The sequence below is a fragment of the Callospermophilus lateralis genome, chromosome 19, assembly GCF_048772815.1.
Source record: "Callospermophilus lateralis isolate mCalLat2 chromosome 19, mCalLat2.hap1, whole genome shotgun sequence".
In the NCBI taxonomy this organism is placed as follows: Eukaryota; Metazoa; Chordata; class Mammalia; order Rodentia; family Sciuridae; genus Callospermophilus; species Callospermophilus lateralis.
Window position 1 is genome coordinate 10,599,491 of NC_135323.1, and position 17,714 is coordinate 10,617,204.

General features: G+C 35.8%; 1 protein-coding gene across 7 annotated transcripts in view; it reads left to right on the forward strand.

Moving 5' to 3' along the window:
• The window catches only part of Mrtfb (myocardin related transcription factor B), a 236,746-nt gene that overhangs the window by 77,469 nt on the left and 141,563 nt on the right, over window positions 1–17,714 (forward strand). For all 7 annotated transcript variants that reach the window (XR_013089462.2, XR_013089461.2, XM_076840859.2 and 4 more), the window contains one exon: window positions 3,313–3,375. The gene's annotated coding sequence lies outside the window, so the exon portion shown is untranslated. The remainder of the gene's footprint in view (window positions 1–3,312; window positions 3,376–17,714) is intronic.

Genomic DNA, 17,714 nt, shown 5'->3' on the forward strand with positions numbered 1-17,714 from the left:
ATTCAGTAGTCTGGGTGGGAGCCTGAGAATTTTAATTTTAACAAGTTATCACATGATGCTGATGCTGCTGGTACAGGGACCATACTTGGAGAACCATTATCGTAGAGTGTCCTCATTGTACATTTCTCTCTTCTTTCCTAATTTCTTACTCATTCAAATAGCTTCTTAAAAATTGATTATCATATCCTTTAACTTGATTGAAGGGGGAAAAAGCATATTTTTTGCGATGACCACACCAAAATTGCTTTTCAGCATCTAATTTCAGAGCAAAAAATCTCTTTAAAGCTTGGTTTTAAGTTTTATTTATAGGTGTCTCTTTCTCTTCTTCCTGTAAGTATTCTTTTAATGTTTAAAAATTCTTTTAATGTAGATAACATGTTCTTATGGTTCGAAAGTTAAAATGACACAGGCATGCTTGGGAAAATCTGATTTCCAACTGCTTTGGCTCCCCCTTCACCCCCCTTTCTTAGATAACTCCCTTTAATTTATTTCCTATAGATGTCCATTGTTTCCTTTTATAGTAGGAGAAATGCCAGTGTACTATATTCTTTTTATATAAAATGGAGCATATTATGTAACCAATTTTGTCCCATGGCTTTTTCTTTATATGCTCTTGAGATCTTATTAGTATTTATTTAGAAAGAATATAATATTTGTTTATAGAAAACACTTTTTAAAAAACAGCTATATTTAAACAGTGTCTATTAAGTGCCTTGTTTACTTAACCAGCCCCCTTGGTGGGTATTTGGGTTGTCTCTAGGTTTATCACTGATCATTTTATACATGTGCAGGTACATCTGTGGGATACATTCCTAGAAGTGGGATCACTGCGCCAGTGGGCAGTGCATTTATAATTTTTAAAATACTTCCCTTAAGTGTTGCACTGTTTTGAACTCCCACAAGTACAGTTGCTTCTCGTTATCCATGGAGGATTGGTTTGAGGACCCCTTTGTGGATACTGAAATTCAAGGATGCTTGAGTCTCTTATATAAAAGGCATAGTATTTGCATATAACCTATGCATATCCTCCACATACTTTAAATCATCTTTAGATTGCTTATAAGACCTAACACAATGTAAATGCCATGTAAATAGTTGTTACACTGTATTGTTTAGGGACTAATGACAAGGAAAAAAGTTGGTATGTGTTCAGTACGACAATTTTTAAAAAAGTATTTTCAGCCTGATTGTTGAATCCAGTCTGAATACCACAGATACAAGAGGGCAGATTGCAATTTAAGAGAGTTCCTGCTTTTCTGGGGCCTTTCCAATGTACTGTGTTTACAACAGTACATTGAATTTGTAACAGTTTGATAGATGAGAATTATCAATATAGAGGAGTTTTAATGTACATTGATATCATTATTAATGAGGCTGAGCATCTTATGCTTAAAAACTAGTTGTATTTCTTTTTCTGTGTACTCTCTGTTCATGTCTTTTGCACATTTTTGTTTTGGATTGCTTTTTTTCCCCTTATCAATTTCTAGAAGTTTATAAATTGGAGAAATTAGCCCTGTGTGATATAAATTATAGTTTTCCCCAGATTGTCACTTATTTTTCATTTACCTTCACATATTTTGATATTCAGAAGTCTTACATTTTTTTCTTTGAATTTTATAGTTTATATTGCTCATTATGGTATCTGGATTTTAAGTCACAGAAAGGCCTCCTAGATTTTTAGAATATGCCCATGGTTTCTTTTAGTACTTTTATGTTCAAACTAGGAATTATTCTGGCGTTCTGTGGGCTTGTTATTTTCACCTGTTGGTTTTAGAGCCCTTCTTTGAATACTCTTATTGTATTGTTAACTTTTGGATGTATTAGGGTGTCTCGGGAGTTTGAATTCTATAAGTCTTTTTCCTCGTATATCAGTATCACGTTATTGGTTTTATAAAAAGTTTTAATATCTTTTAAAACTAGTTTCCCCTTGTTGCGTTTCATATTCCTGGCAATTCTTGCTTGTTTATTTTTCCATGAGTGCTTTAGAACTGTTTTGTCTAGTTTCAGAAAAACAAAAACCTAAAAGAAATAAAAATAAAAATCAGATTAAATGTATACCTTTAAAATCTATTTAACTTCTCCAAACTTCAGTTTCCTAATCTTGAGAAGAACAATACTGTCTTTGTAAGAATGTTGGGAAAATTAAAGGAGAAAACGTGTGGAACTCATCACTGTCTCTTCCACCACCACCATGTGCCGAGGGGGTGGTTCTTTTTCCTGCTTGTACTTCTCTCACTTTTAAAGAGAGAAAGAAAGACAATAAAAAGATATTGGAGTTGAAGTTAAAGCTAAAACTTTCTGTTTGAAGGTAATGGGCACATTTCAGAACAGGAAACAGTCTTGCCCTCAAGGCCCTCCTGCTTATTCCTCTCTTGGGTGCACCCTAAGAACAGTGCTACTCAGCATTCCCCAAAGGCCCGTGTGCCTGTGATGCCATCCTTTCCATCCAGAGTCTTCCACACCTAATTCTGCCACTTAAGACATGTTCTACCCCCAGCCCAGTGAAAACCAGTATCTATCACTTCAAACAGCTTTCCTGTGTTGTGGTGTGAGCCTTGGTAGATGGGACGCTCCTTGAGAGATACTGTATAGTATCTCTCAGGTATACTTGAGTATATAGTATCTCTCAAGTATACTTGTCCTGTATAGTAAAGAATGCCAGAACCCAGTAGAATACCTGACAAAGTTCACATTGAGATGTTTGTTAAACAAGTGAATGAAGAATTCACTTTGAACTTTTGCCTTACGTGTCTGGGTAGCTCATCTCACCCATTACACATTAGCCTCTAGAATACAAAGAGTATGCTGCTTTTCAATAATAGTAATAATAAATATAATAAATAAAAGGGGTGGAGGTGGTGAGTGGCAGATTTTTTAATTACATGAGAGGCTATAACAGTAAAAAAATTGAATGATTGTTATGTTTTAAGAACTATTTTAGAGCCTCTGATGTGGATTATCCCTCGTATTCCTTAGCAATCTTCCTAGTTGGGCATTGTTATTATACATACGAGGAACAGGCCCAAAGAGGGGGGCTGACGTGACTTGCCCTCGGTCACACACAGGCAGGTAGGAGAGGTGGGGTTCAGGTGCAGGTGCTCAGCCTGCCACGGTGCCCCGGACATGTGCACTGAATGCAGTCATTTCCGTAGGTTAGATTTGTAGTAGTGCTCAACTTTACTTCCCAATTGTCCTTTAACTTCTGTTTTGTTCTGACTGATCTCAGATGTTCACATCTTCCATGAGGCTTTCTAAGTGTTTGATAGAAAATAATCTTTACTTTACTTTGCCTTTTTTTTTCTTTTTTTTCAGGTTCATAATCAAGGTGCTAAGAAAGAATGTAAGACAGGAAAATAACTACATATTTTTACTGTGGTAAGTGTTTTATGATTTTACATTTTAAAAATTCTTTATTATTTTTTTAGTCTGCTTCCTTAAGATGTAAAAGGGATATTGTTTTAGGAGTGTTTGAGTTCATAGAACCTATGAGTGGTAAGGTGGATGCCAGTAATGTGGGCTGTTAGGAAAAGACAAACGTCATTATTCAATCTCTTTGAATCTAATATTTTAATTTCTGTCATCTCATCATTTTAAAGTGTGGTACTGAGGAGATTCTGTATTACATCTACTTACAACATTCAATGAATTCTTTCCTCTTAAAGAGGAAGTTGAAAATATTTGAAGTAATTTTGGTGATATAGAGGCACTTCTTTATCTTAAAAGTTTGTTGTGATTTTTTATTATAATAATTAGAAAAATTTCCACCCCTATAAAACAACATAATGACAAAACTAAGCCCTCAACTCCTGCACAAAGAAATGGTCACCATTAACACACTTTTGGAAACTTATTGATGGATATGAAAGTATAAATAGTACTTTAAATAAACAGCAGTCTCTCTACATATATGAAGCTATGTGGTCATTTTTAATGTATGTTTTATATATCTCTGTGAGTTGAAACTGATGTGCGTAATCATGGGTGATCATTTTACTTGCTGTCTAGTTTTGTTTTCTTTTTTTTTCTTTATTCTTATTTTTAAATACACAATAACAGTGGAATGCATTACAATCCTTATTACACATATAGAGCACAATTTTTTTGTTTTCTTTTATTTATTTATTTATTTTAGTTGTCAATAGATCTTTATTTATATATGTGGTGTTGAGAATCAAACCCTGTTCTTCACACGTACTATACCACTGAGCTATAACACCAGCCCTGGCTGCCTAGTTTTCCATCATTTAGAGGCATCATACTTTATCTAGCCACTCCTTTGATAACCATTTAGGTTGTTACTTGTTTTTCTTTCTTGTGAATAATGGTATGTTGATGATAGTATACTCATCATTTATCTTCTTAGAGGTATAACTGCCAGGTCAAAGATTATATACATTTTAAATATTGATAAATATGACTGAGCTGTTATCTATAAAAACTATCCCCCTCAATGTCCATGAGAGTCCTATTTTCAAAACCCTTGCTCACACCAAGTTTTGTTAATCTTTTTAATCTTTGCTAATCCAATAGGGAAAAAAAAGTGTACCTTTTTGAGATAACATGTTTTTAATTGGTACTGGGGATTGAACCCAGGGGCACTTCACCAGTAAATTAGATCCCAGCACCTTTTATTTACTTATTTTTATTTTGAGACAGGACCTCGATAAGTTGCTGAGGCTGTCCTTAAACTTGTGATCCTCCTGCCTCAGTCTCCTGAGTTGCTGGGATTACAGGTGTGTTCCACTGTACCCCACTATTGAAGGAAACCTTGTGTTATTCAAAGACTTCTTTCATTCAGTATTCTTATTAACACAAAGAATTCTCTTCATTAAGAACATACTTGTGATTCTTATGTGTGAGATATTCTTAGGCATTAAATGTAATGAAAATATTTTAGGTCTTTTGCCTCGATTTTAACTCATTATTAATATTTGAAAACTTGATCAACCAGCTATAATTGTTTTAAATACAGAATGTTTTCCTCTGCAAAGACTAATGCTTTTGTGTTTTATTCATCTGTAGGGAGGCCTAAAGAAACTTTCAAGATAAATTTCTTAACATTTTTCAAACATGGATACCAATTGCTGAATCGCATACAGAATATGATTTCCATAATTGGGTGATAATATAGTGGTTTTTTTTTTTTTGAGAGAGAGAGAATTTTTTAATATTTTATTTTTTAGTTTTCTGCGGACACAACATCTTTGTTTGTATGTGGTGCTGAGGATCGAACCTGGGCCGCATGCATGCCAGGCGAGAGCGCTACCGCTTGAGCCACATCCCCAGCCCCAATATAGTGTTTTTGAGTTATGTAAACTATGTGATTGTGTGTTCATGTGTAAACCTATGTGTATCTTTTCTGTCCAAAAGATTTTATCACTTCCTGATGTAAATATGATTTTTAATTTTATGTTTGCTTTAGATTTTATTTCAATCAAATAAAGAGTTACATATGAGGATGGTCTCACAAGAAGCAGATGCACAACTTTGTCATTGACCTACTGTTTATTTTTTGGCTTAATAAAAAAACATTAAACTGTTTTCTATATATAAGGTACATCTGGATTGCCTTTCCTGAGGGTCCTTTTCTTTTCACTTCAATTGACATTGTTTACTGAATACCCCAAGGCTGGGACCATATGGTCCAACTGGTATTTTTATTCACCAGTTTTCACTCAGCACTGAATACCTACCTACCTACCTACCTGGTAGGCATCCACAGACACCCAAATTATTATTTATTTGTTTAATTTTTTGATACTGGGGATTGAATCTAGGGGCACTTAACCACTGAAACACATCCCCAGCCCCCCCCCCCCCCCTTTTTTTTTTTGTTGAGACAGGGTCTTGCTAATTTGCTTAGGGCCTCACTAAGTTCCTGAAGCTGGCTTTGAACTTAGGATCCTCCTGCCTCAGCCTCAACCTCCCAATGGTTGATGTGTATTGTCATTATTAGGTTAAAGATGCAAAAGAGAATAGCCGTACATTTTAATTTAGAGAAGACTAACATGTGGTTTCATTTAAATTTAGGTATTCATAGCTATATGGCACTTGCTGCCATAATATTCGTTGGTGCTTTGTTTCAAATTTTGATTTGGACTATATTCTGTTTAATTTTTAGAATCACATAAGCCCTGTATTTTAAACCTTTTTTTTTTTTCTTCATTAAGGTCAGAGTAAGTATCTAAACTAGGTATGCTGCTAGATATTGTTTAAGGTCTGTTTATGTTCCCCAGTATAGACATGGCAATATTTTTCACAATAAGGATAAAGTAAATGCCCCCGCCCCCCAATAAAGTAAATATAATTGTATAGTTCACATTTTTAAAAATAAAAGCAGAGAATCAGATTGCCAGACTTTGAGTAGAATGAATAAGTTTTTATCTGGGACCTGCCTGTGAAGCTTTTCTGATTCCTAAACCAGTTTTTCACAGCCAAAGTAAACAGAGAGGTGGAACAATTAATGATCTAATAGATTTAAGCAGTGCTTCAGTTTCTATTTTAAATACTTTATTTCTATTGGACTACAGGATTCTAAAGAATGCATGTAACTAGTTTTAATTAGTATTTTTGCAGAAGTCATTGCATGTGAAACTTTTAGAATCAATTAAATAATCCTCTAGCAATTTTTATTTGCACTTTAATCTGCCTAGCAATTGTTTCTTTTTTTTTTAATATTTATTTTTTAGTTGTAGTTGGACACAATACCTTTATTTTATTGATTTATATGTGGTGCTGAGGATTGAACCCAGGCCCCTTCATGTGCCAGGCAAGTGCTCTACCACTGAGCCACAACACCAGCCCCTAGCAAGTGTTTCTTAAAACATAGTCTGAAATTAAATCAAGGCAGACTTGAAATTACTGAGTCTTCATTATTGGGCCAAATTAATGAGGTTTTCTTGGATTTTTCCTTCTGGTATCTTATTGTGGCTAATGATATAATCTTATTTGTTTTCCTAAAATATTGAAGTTCTGGGTTTTTTAATCTCTTTTCTGTGGCAGTACAGGAATTTGTTTATACAGTGCCTTTCATTTTACTGATGAGTTAATTTATTTAATTGTGTGCCCTAAAACCTACTAAAAATATTCCTGGAAAGTGAGGGATTAAACAGAAGTTGTAATTAAAATGAAGGCTTTATCCTTTATATCTCCTGTGAGCTTCATTTGTTAAAATTTTTATACTACATTTAAACAGATATTAAGACTTTATTACAGGGCTGGGGTTATGGCTCAGTGTTAGAGCGCCAGCCTGGCATGTGTGAGGCACTAGATTTGATCCTCAAAAATAAATAAATAAATAATAAATCTATTATGTCCATCTACAACTACCAAAAAATTGTTTTAAAAAAGACTTTATTACATATTAAATGGGTTGGATTTTGTGCATTTGAAACAGTTTCTTCCTATGTTAGGCATAAAACTTAGTTTAGACTGGCAGAGTACGTGGTCATTTGATTGGAAAGTTGGGTAGACAGAGAAGTTTGGTCTTCCTGTGCAGAATCTGAGGCTGTGGACTCTTCAAGATGAAACAGCTTTGGGCTGGGGATGTGGCTCAAGCGGTAGCGCACTCGCCTGGCATGCATGCGGCCCGGGTTCGATCCTCAGCACCAGATACAAACAAAGATGTTGTGTCTGCCGAAAACTAAAAAAAAAATATTAAAACTCTCTCACTCTCTCTCTCTCTCTCAAAAAAAAGAAAAAAAAAAAAAAAGATGAAACAGCTTTAGGGTGGTAGTACTGAGCTGCAGTGGGAGGAGAGATGCCAAGTGCCCATGTACAGTGTAGATGAGAGCCACTCAGGGCTTTCTTCTATAGATTCTTCAACTGACCAGCTCTCCCCCAGGGGCACTGTTAACTCAAAGTCTTATGGGTGGAGTTTTAGAAAGGGGAGGGAAGAACAGCTTTGGGGCCCAAGGTCCATAATGAGCTCAGAGCTTAGTGAAACTCCTTAGGGATATCCCAAAGTTCTGAACGTCCCATCCCCCTGAGAAATTTCCTCCCTCCTTAACCCTGAAAGTTTTGTCCAGTGTGTGGCATGATGCAAATTTGTGTGGAGCTAGGCAGAGCGAGTCTATTACTACAGAGTCTAGATGCTGTCTATTTTTAAATAGACATCCAGCATGGGAATATGGCTGAAAACCACTATCCCCCTCCCCACACCTTATCTATAGCAGTGCAATTGGAATTTCACACAAGCTTTTCCTTCTTTGGTTTGTTTAGAGAGGACACGTAGGTGCAGGTTGTGTTTGTGTATGTTAAACCCCATGTGTTTTGTTTCAGATATATTTCAGTCTGTTCTAATGTAACAAAGTTTTTCAGTCTGAACATTCGAGCAGCCATCATTCAAACATTAATTGCTGTCAGTGAAAAAGGATATCTTCCCACATCTTTTCTCAGTGCTTGAAACCACCCCACTTCCTTTTTCTTTTACCTTAAGAACCGATTACTGACACTTGGGAATTATAATCAGATTGCATCAATCTTTATGGAAAGGTTACCAATTATTGCACTGCAAAATATACATTTCTTTCTAATAGTGTTTCTCTCCATGTCTCTTTTTCTCTCTCTCAGTTCAGTGCTCTTAAATACCTCTTAGGTGAATGAATGCTTTGTGTCATGCCCTGATTTAATACATTTAAAAGAGACTTTATTGATAGCTTTTTAAAAAACCTATGCGGGAGGGGGATGAAGGAGGAAGATTATTCATTCAATGTGAAACTTTCATAGATCTTTAGGTGTCCACAATGTAGAAGGATGGCCAGTGTTAATTACCCCTACTCTAGTATAAGTTCTGAAATGAGTATTTGCTGTGAAGAGTTGTGAACAGTGAGGATTTTTGTGGTGGGGTGTGGATTAAGCATTGCACTGTGCTCTTTGTGTGCATTACTTCATTTTGTTCTCACAACAACAAGGGCTCAGTAAAATTGAGAAATTTGTCCTTGGGCATGTAGCTAGCAGGTTTAAAAACAAAAACAAACTATCACTTGAATTCAGATCTCTGTATCTCTAAGGTCCAGTGCTTTCTTATGCATACAGAGAAGGGTGTTGGTAGAATCTTAAAAAGTTGTAATCGACTTGAGAGGCTGTGACTAGAAGATGGATAGTATAAGTCCAGCCTCAGCAACTTAGTGAGACCCTGTATTAAAATAAAAAGGTCTGGGGATGTAGCCCAATGGTGGTGCACCCCTGGGTGGTTCAAACCCCAGTTCCACAAAAAAAGAAAAAAAGAAGAAGAAAGTTGTTAGAATGTTTCTATTGTTGTAGATAATGGGAATGTTAAAAAGACTGACAATAACGCTATTCTGTCACCACCACCGCCATCATTCATACTATCCTCTTTATTTCTAATGTTCTTCAGCATCGACTAATGAAGTCTAGGAGCATGCCAGGTTGTCTGGCTCATTGTGTTCAATACAACATAGGCTTGTTTAATTTAGCAGCACTCCGAAATGAAAGGTTCATGCTGCCAAGTACAAACAGACCTTCTGTGGGTTGTTAATTTGGTTATAGAAGAGAATGCTGGTTTTCCCTTGCTATGTGCTAATAAAGAAGCTGGAAGATTTTCTTTTGAGTATAATGGATTTTGACTTGTTTAAATCCGTGTAATCGAAAAAGAAGTGGGCAGTCCTAATAAACATTTGTCTTTTTGTAGTCTTTGGTTAGTTTCATTCTGTAACCTGCCAGCTAATTGTGAATTGCATGCCCTTTTGTTCTTTGCTCTTTTTACTTTGGATCTGGTTTTATGGTTGGTTGCAATAGGGATTTATTGGTAGGAACATAGATTATTTCCCCATTTGAACAGATTGTGTGTTTTTATGACAGATTATCCTGTCACAGGCAGAGTGATTCAACCAGACCCTGTGCAGAGGTGTTACTATATGACTTTGTGTAGCCATTTTCAAAAATAACAGCTTTATTGATATATAATTCATATTACCATCAAGGTTACTCCTTAAAAGTGCAATTCACTGAGTTTTAGTATATTCACACAGTTGTGTGCCTGTCCTGCAGTCTAATTCTGAAACACTTTCATCATCTCAAAAGAAGACCCATACCCTTTAGCAGTCACTCTCCACTCAGTCTTGCTCCGTATAGCTATGAATCTCCTTTCTCTCTTTGTGGATTTACTTGTTCTGGACCTGTTATATAAATGTAATCATTTAATATGTGGTCCTTTGTGTGTGGCTTCTTAGCCTGTTTTTGAGGTAACACATATCAGAACTTCATTCCTTTTTTATTGCTGAATAGTGTTCTGTTATATGGATACATATCAGTTATCAGTTGATGGATATTTGGGTGACTTGCACTTTGTGGTTCTTATGATCATGCTGCTGTGAATATTTGTGTACAAATATTTGTTGACTTATGTTTTCTTTTGGGTAGATACTTAGGAGTGAAATTTATGGGCCATAAGTAACTCTGTTTTAACTTTTTGAGGAACTTCCAGACTGTTTTATAAAGTGACTTTACCATTTTACATTCCTATCAGCAATGTTTGAAGATTCCATTTCTCTATATCCTTGCCAACACTTTGCCATGGTATTTTTCCATAGTAGTCATCCTAATGGGTATGAGGTGGCATCTCATTGTGGTTTTGATTTGCATTTCCCTGATAACTAATGATATTGAATATCTTCATGTACTTGTTAGCCATTGTTTATCTTTGGAGACAAATGCCTATTCAGATTCTTTACCCATTTTAAAATTGAGCTGTCCTTTTCTTGTTGTAATAGTCCTTATGTATTCTGGATACACACAAATGTACTCTTATCAGATATGTGAAGTATAATTTTTTTCTTATTCTATAAATTGTCTTTTCACTTCTTATGAAGCAAATAGATTTTTTGTTGGAGTACAATTTACCAGTTTTTTGACTGCTTATGCAGTTTTCTCAAATTTTCTATAAGTAAAAAAAAAAAAACACCTTATTTCTCAACATCTCCCATTAAAAAAATTTCTACAGAAACAATGATCATTTGGTTAACTACACAATGGGTTAGAGACATTAAAAAATACTTTGTGTTTTCAAATATTTTCATCACATTTAATGAAAGAAGCCCAAGTTTTCTAACCTGATGTCCAGTGCACTTTTTTAAAATCAGAAAATGTTCTGCTTAGCTCAGAATGCATACATTATTCTATAAACATTTATAGATGTCTAATGTATTCTGAGGACTTGACTGGGCTTGGAGAACCATGGATGCTTGGAACATGGTCCTGTCCTTAAGGAACAAGAGGTCATGTGCCGGGCTTCAGATTTCTACAGAGGGCAGTGGAGGGCACCAGTGAAGGAGGACGGGCATTGTCTGGGTGAGAAAGCTCACAGGAAGTCAGTGCTGGTGCTCTGTCTGCAGAGATGCATGGGTGATCAGAACCTTTTGTTATAGTCTGTGATTCTTCCTTTGAGACACTTGCTGCTGTGTGTGTTGTATACATTGGCACCAGTTATCTGTAACAGCAATATTTAGCGATATCAATGTAATGAAATGTAAACTTCAGTGTGATGACTTTGATACCTAGAAGCAAGCCTGAAGAAAGCCACTTTTCTTTGATTTCTTCAGGTTTTCAAAGTTTTCAAGAATGGAAACATCCTACTTACTAATTAATTCAGTGTGGTGGGTGTGTGTATTTGAGCCCCAGCCCAAACCCAAGCAGTTCTGGGTAGTCAGAACTAATATGTGAGTCAAGGAGGAACAGCTGTTTGGCTGGAGAGAAGATTGTATAGAGAGTTGGGCGAGTCCTGTTAAGAAATTTAGATCTATCTTTAATAATGAAGAGTCATTGATGAGTTTGGGTGTGTGTGTGTGGAGAACATGGTCTCTCCTGATACTGTACCACAGATGCTGGTTTGTGAGGACTAGAGATAGGAGACTTGTGGGGCTGTTGGACTAGTCCAGATGAGAGCCAGTGAGGACCTGAGGTAGGGCACTGATGGTAGAGGTGGATACACAGCCTGGAAATGTTTAGAAGGTGCAAGTCGGGAAGCTTAGCTGCAATCAATCATCGTAAGTTAAAAGGAGGATTACTGAAGATTGAAGATTTCAAAGGAATGAAATGCCACAGAAGCCAGCATGATTTTAGGCCCTGGGGGGTTAAAAGTGACAGAGCAGGGGCTATCCTCAGGCTCTCCCACAAAAGGGAGGAAAGAGTGTCTCCTCCCAGCTGTGCTTTTTAAAATCCCAAGAACCCTCTTTTTAAAAAATTTATATTATATTCTTTTAGTTGTTGATGAACTTTATTTTGTTTATTTTTATGTGGTGCTGAGAATCAAACCTGGTGCCTCACACATGCTAGGCAAGTTCTCTACCTCTGAGCCACAACCCAGCCCCCAAAAGCACTCTTAGCCTTGGGTTTTGTGCCCCCTGCTCAAGCAGAAGCTTTGCTGGGAGCTCCCTGCCATCATCACTCGCATTCCCAGAAGTGGGGAAGGATTGTGGAGCAGAGCCATCTGTTCCTCTTTGGTAATTCAAGCTGACTTGGGCAGTTGTTAAGATCTGAAGGGGAAGGTTGAGAGTGCCTCAGAAGTTTGTGGCCTGGGTAGCCCGTGATGACAGCGTTTCTGTGCAAGAACAAGGTTCACAAGTGAGTAGACTAGAATGCAGGAAGTAAACAGAGTTCACTTTTAGACCAGCTTAGTTTGGGATGTGACTGTCCAGATGTTACATTTCTGTGACTATTCAGTTGACTTCCTTCAACGTCATCATTATACAAAATTCATGTATGAAGATGTGAATTTGGTGTCAACATACCTTATATACAAACAGAGATTTGATAAATTATGGTATAAAGGTGTATTAAGAATTGCAATGCAAAAAAATTATGACTGTAATGCACTCCTCTATTGTGATGTATGTAAGAAATAATTAAAAAGAAGAAGAAAAAAAAAAAAAAAGAAGCCCCTCTAGGGACTGGTTATTTTCTTTGCTGTTACTTTCCAGAGCCTAGCATTACTGTACTTGGCACATCTGTGAATGAATGCATACAGGTGACCATGCATAGCAGGCACTGGATGGGTCATTTAATCAGGAAATAGATTTAGGAGCCCCATGTAGAGCTAGGTGGTTGATAAGTCTTGAGATTTATTCTTATTGGCTAAAAGACATTTATGAAAGTTCAGCTGTTGTGTGAACCTGTAATTTTCCTGTCTAAGTAACAAAATTGTGCCTGTTTTCTTTTTTCCTTTTTGCCTTGCCTAAAATTTAATGCCTGTAATTATCTGTTGACAATCCCGCCAGTGATTTTGTGTGTGTGTGTGAGACAGATTAGAATCAGACTTGTGATAGATAGGGAAATGAAAGTGATAAAGGCAGAGAAACTCTATTTCCTTTTAAGAATAACTGACTCATAGGATGAAACCTTGGAAGTGATTTCAGATCACTCCTGTAAACTCTCACAAAAATGTTTATAAAACACTTGGAACAATACAGATTGTACTAAGAAAATGTGCTTTGATCAACTCTAGAGATACAAAGCAGGGAACTTAATAAATCAGGTCAATTTGTGAATGGAAAGGACTGAAAGTTCACCTTAAAAGTAAGAATTCAGTTGACATCAAGATTTTGTATTCTGAGTAGCAGAAGTTAACATAGTTCCATTTTTTTTATTTAAAAATAAAATGATTACAGATTTCAGATCTTGGCATCTTGAAATCTGACTCCTGATTTCTATCTCTTAATAGCTGTTGGAATACCAGTCTAGAATGGAATTCAACTTTGATTTTTTTACTCTTTAATTTTGAGATGACTGTGCTTCCAACTCTGTCTTCACTCCATATTCAGTAAAGCCAAAGTATTGTTAGCTTGGGTATGCCATAATTTTTATTTAAATTTCAGAAAAACATAATTGTGTTTATATAAAGTAGTAATATTACTCTCCTACTTGGGAGAGGCTGTTTGTGTCTTAAAAATTTAAGGCAAAAATACAATTATATTAACTTAGAGGCTAAATATTTTTGTCCTACCACCCAACCATATAACACAATATCGTAGTAAGTTGCTTATTTGTCCCTTGGTGTATGTGGGAAATTGGCTTCAGGACCCCCTGTGGACACCCAAATCTGCAGATGCTAAACTCTTAATGTAATATTTGCATATAACTTATGCCCCTTGTTCCAAATATTGTCCATCATCTCTAGATTACTTATATCTAGTATAGTATAAATATGGTGTAAATAATTGTTATGTTGTATTACTTAGGGAATAATGACCCTCCAAAAAGTTTGTATATGTTCAGAACAAAAGTATGTTTTTTTCAAATATTTTCTATCTGCAGTTGTTCAAAACCATGCATGTAGAACCCTGGAATATTGAAGACCAATGTATTTTTTTAATATTTATTTTTAAGGTGTAGATGGACACAACACAATGCCTTTATTTTTTTTATGTGGTGCTGAGGATCGAACTCGGGTCCCACTTATGCTAGGCGAGCGCTCTACCGCTTAGCCACAATCCCAGCCCAGACCAATGTATTTTTAACATTTATGTTTATTGTCTCGAATCTTCCCATTCCCTGCAGTAGATGTGAGCCTTTTAAAAAAATTTAATTAATTTTTTTTTGCCTAAGAACTTTCAGATGCAGCAGTGTCTTTTAGCAAGTTGTAATAGACATTTCTAAGAATTCAAATTAAGTTATAGCATCTCAGCTTTTTAAATTACTGTAAGATATATTGCTATAATTGATTATTTAAAATAACTCAGATTAACTTTCATTTGAATTGTAGATTAATGCTTGTTCTTTCAGATAGTTTGAATAAATATAAAATAGAGACTTTGGGTAATCTATATTTGAACAAAGCTACTCAGTCTGGGAAACAGTACATTTCAGATTTTAATGATGAGATCGAAATCATGAGTCTGAATTTTGTATGTCTGTACCAAGGTCCTAGACCCCTACACATTTTATCATTTAAAATCTGTTACAGAGCTGAAATTAAAGAGCATGGGTTTCCAGAGGTACTCTTATCAGCTTCTAGAAAAAGTAATTAAAATTCATTTTATACAATGCAGCTTATTCTGTTTTTCTGTTTTCTGACTTTTTTTTTTTTTTTTTTTTTTTAATACCAGGAATTAAGCCCAGGATGCTCAACCACTGAGCTACATCCCCAACCCTTTTTTCTTTTTTTCTTGAGACAGAGTTTCGTTAAGTTGGTTAGAGCCTCACTAAATTGCTAAGGCTGGGTTTGAACTTGCAATCCTCCTGCTTCAGGTTTATGAGCCACTGGGATTACAGGTGTGTGCCAGCGACCTGGCTGACCAATCTTTCTTAATGGACAAAGAACAGTAGATGCTGTTTAACTGGTTCTTGGTCCTATGTTAGTGAAGTCTGAATTTAAACTTCTTTCTGCATCTCAATGAGAACAAAATAGTGTACAGCAATTCTAAAAGGGTGGAAGTTATGTGGTTTTTGTAAACTTCTTTTCTGGATGTTATCCATGAAACGTCATAGTGTGTGCAGTTAAATAGGGATTTTGGTCAGAGGACAGTGGAAGGCTGGACTGGCACTACACTGTTACTCCAACAGGATCATTCAAAAACCAGCATTCTGGGCTAGGGATGTGGCTTGCCTCACATGTGTGAGGCCTGGGATTTGATACCTAGTTCCACAAACAAAGCATTGTTTTATATTTTCATTAATGAAATACAAAGTCGTTTTTGGAGGAATGAAGGATAAATCACTCATTTATATATCATATTTGTTATAACTTGACAACGAATTATTTGCTTATGTGGTAAACACTGCTACATTTAATATCAGAATTGTTTTGACTATTTAAAGTCACTTTAAACATGGTCAGGATTAATAATAGCACTGCTGGTAAGGTCACTCCATAGATGTCATTTTACTAAAGAGATCTTGATTTTGCCTGACTTTGCAAGATATGACAATAAAGGCTAGCTGAAAGCCAAAACTTGGAAGATAAATTGTTGCACACACCCAGCTCTGCCACTATGTTGTTTCTCCTCCATGCTGAGGCAGATGGTCAGATTACGGTGAATTAGAGAAAAATAACTATACTGAGATTAAATGGGAGATGCTCATAGTGGGATGAACCCATATTCTCTGGCAGGTGTGGTCCCATTTGGGTCCCTCTTGATAAAAGGTTCAGGATATACTCTGTGCTGTTAGTAATGGGAAGTAGCTCAGTGACCTTGGACACGTTATTTAAGGTCAGTGACACTCTACCTATCTATAATATTCTCCATCATACATTGTTGGGAGGATGAGCAGAGCTGCTGCATATAAACTGGTAAGCACAGTGCCAAGCACATTACAAATTATAAGTAGATCTTAGTCCACAAAACAGTGTTTTTCTTCAAAGTAAAATGCAACAGGAGGGCAGTAATTGACAGTGGAGGTATCATGAGGAACCAGAAATTGGCTCTGAGCTTCAATGGAACTCAAGCTGTAGCAGGTGTTATTTCACAATTTTAATTAAAATCAGTATCAGAGGTGAGATGTAAAGTTTCATAATTTTAACTATAAGCTGTTAAATGTCTGTGCTTTTTATCACCAATTTACCTAAAGCAAACCATTTTCATTTGTAAAACTCTAAAAATTAATAAATAGAAGATTCAATAACTGAATACTATGGTTGGTTTCATCTTTTGTTTAGTGGATATTGCTTCTCATTGAAGATGAGAATACTTGGATATTGTGCTTGCAGAACTTGTGGTCTGGATTCCATGGTTACTGAACACTCAGGATTAGTGGTGTTTAATATAGATATGAATTTGGGTATGATGTGTTTGGAACACAGGCAGAGGAATCATGTCAGTCAAAATTCACTAAAAGCTTATTGTTTAGCAAAATTGTACCTTTGAAAACACAAAACATGACAGTTCTGAACAACCTGAAACAAATTTAGAAGAAGAGTAACTTTCTAAGGGAATCTGAAGCACATGCCATCCACAGTTATTGCTAAAAAGTGATTTTTATAGATTTTTATGTACCTAACATGAGTTTGTTGGCTTCTTTTTCTTCTTCATCTTCGTCTTCTCATTAGTTCTAATCAGTTATACATGACAGTAGAAAACGCTTGAATTCATTGTACACAAATGGAGCAGATGTTGGGTTCTTTTGGAGAAACAACCTTAAAAGGATAGTATCATTGCAAGGGAAAAAGATAGTGGAAGGTTTTCAAATGCATGCCCTTGCTAAGCTGTAAAATGTCTTGTATACTGTAGCAGAGCTGTGGATGGTTTTATTTGTGATGAATAATTAAGCTTGTATCTTCTATAAGATATAGTAATTTCCATTCTTGGTCCAGTTAGCTGAGTTCAGTAATGAAGAATATGCTGTTACAGAGTGTTATCTTTGATACCAGTTGTTAGAGAATTTACTTAAAACTTCCTATTTGTTATTGGTATTTTTAAAAAAATCATTTGGGGTCTGTCTTTTCACATCCTTTTATATTTCTAAGCCAGAATGACCTCTTAGAGCTGGCAGACTCCATACTTGCTGTGTGTGGAAGTAATTTTTAATTTTTGTTCTGAGTTCATTTAAGATATGAGAGATACTTGTCATTTTGGAATTCTAAGCTGTTAGGATACAGTTCTTCAGTCATGTTATCATTGAAATTTATGATTTTAACCTTTAATTAGAAGAGTCACTGTTCTAGGCTGTGGCCTGTTTCCATTGCTATTCTTTCATCATGTGATTTAAGTGTTGCTAAACCTTACAAGTAATTCCAAAGGAAGTCACGGAATGACTTTATA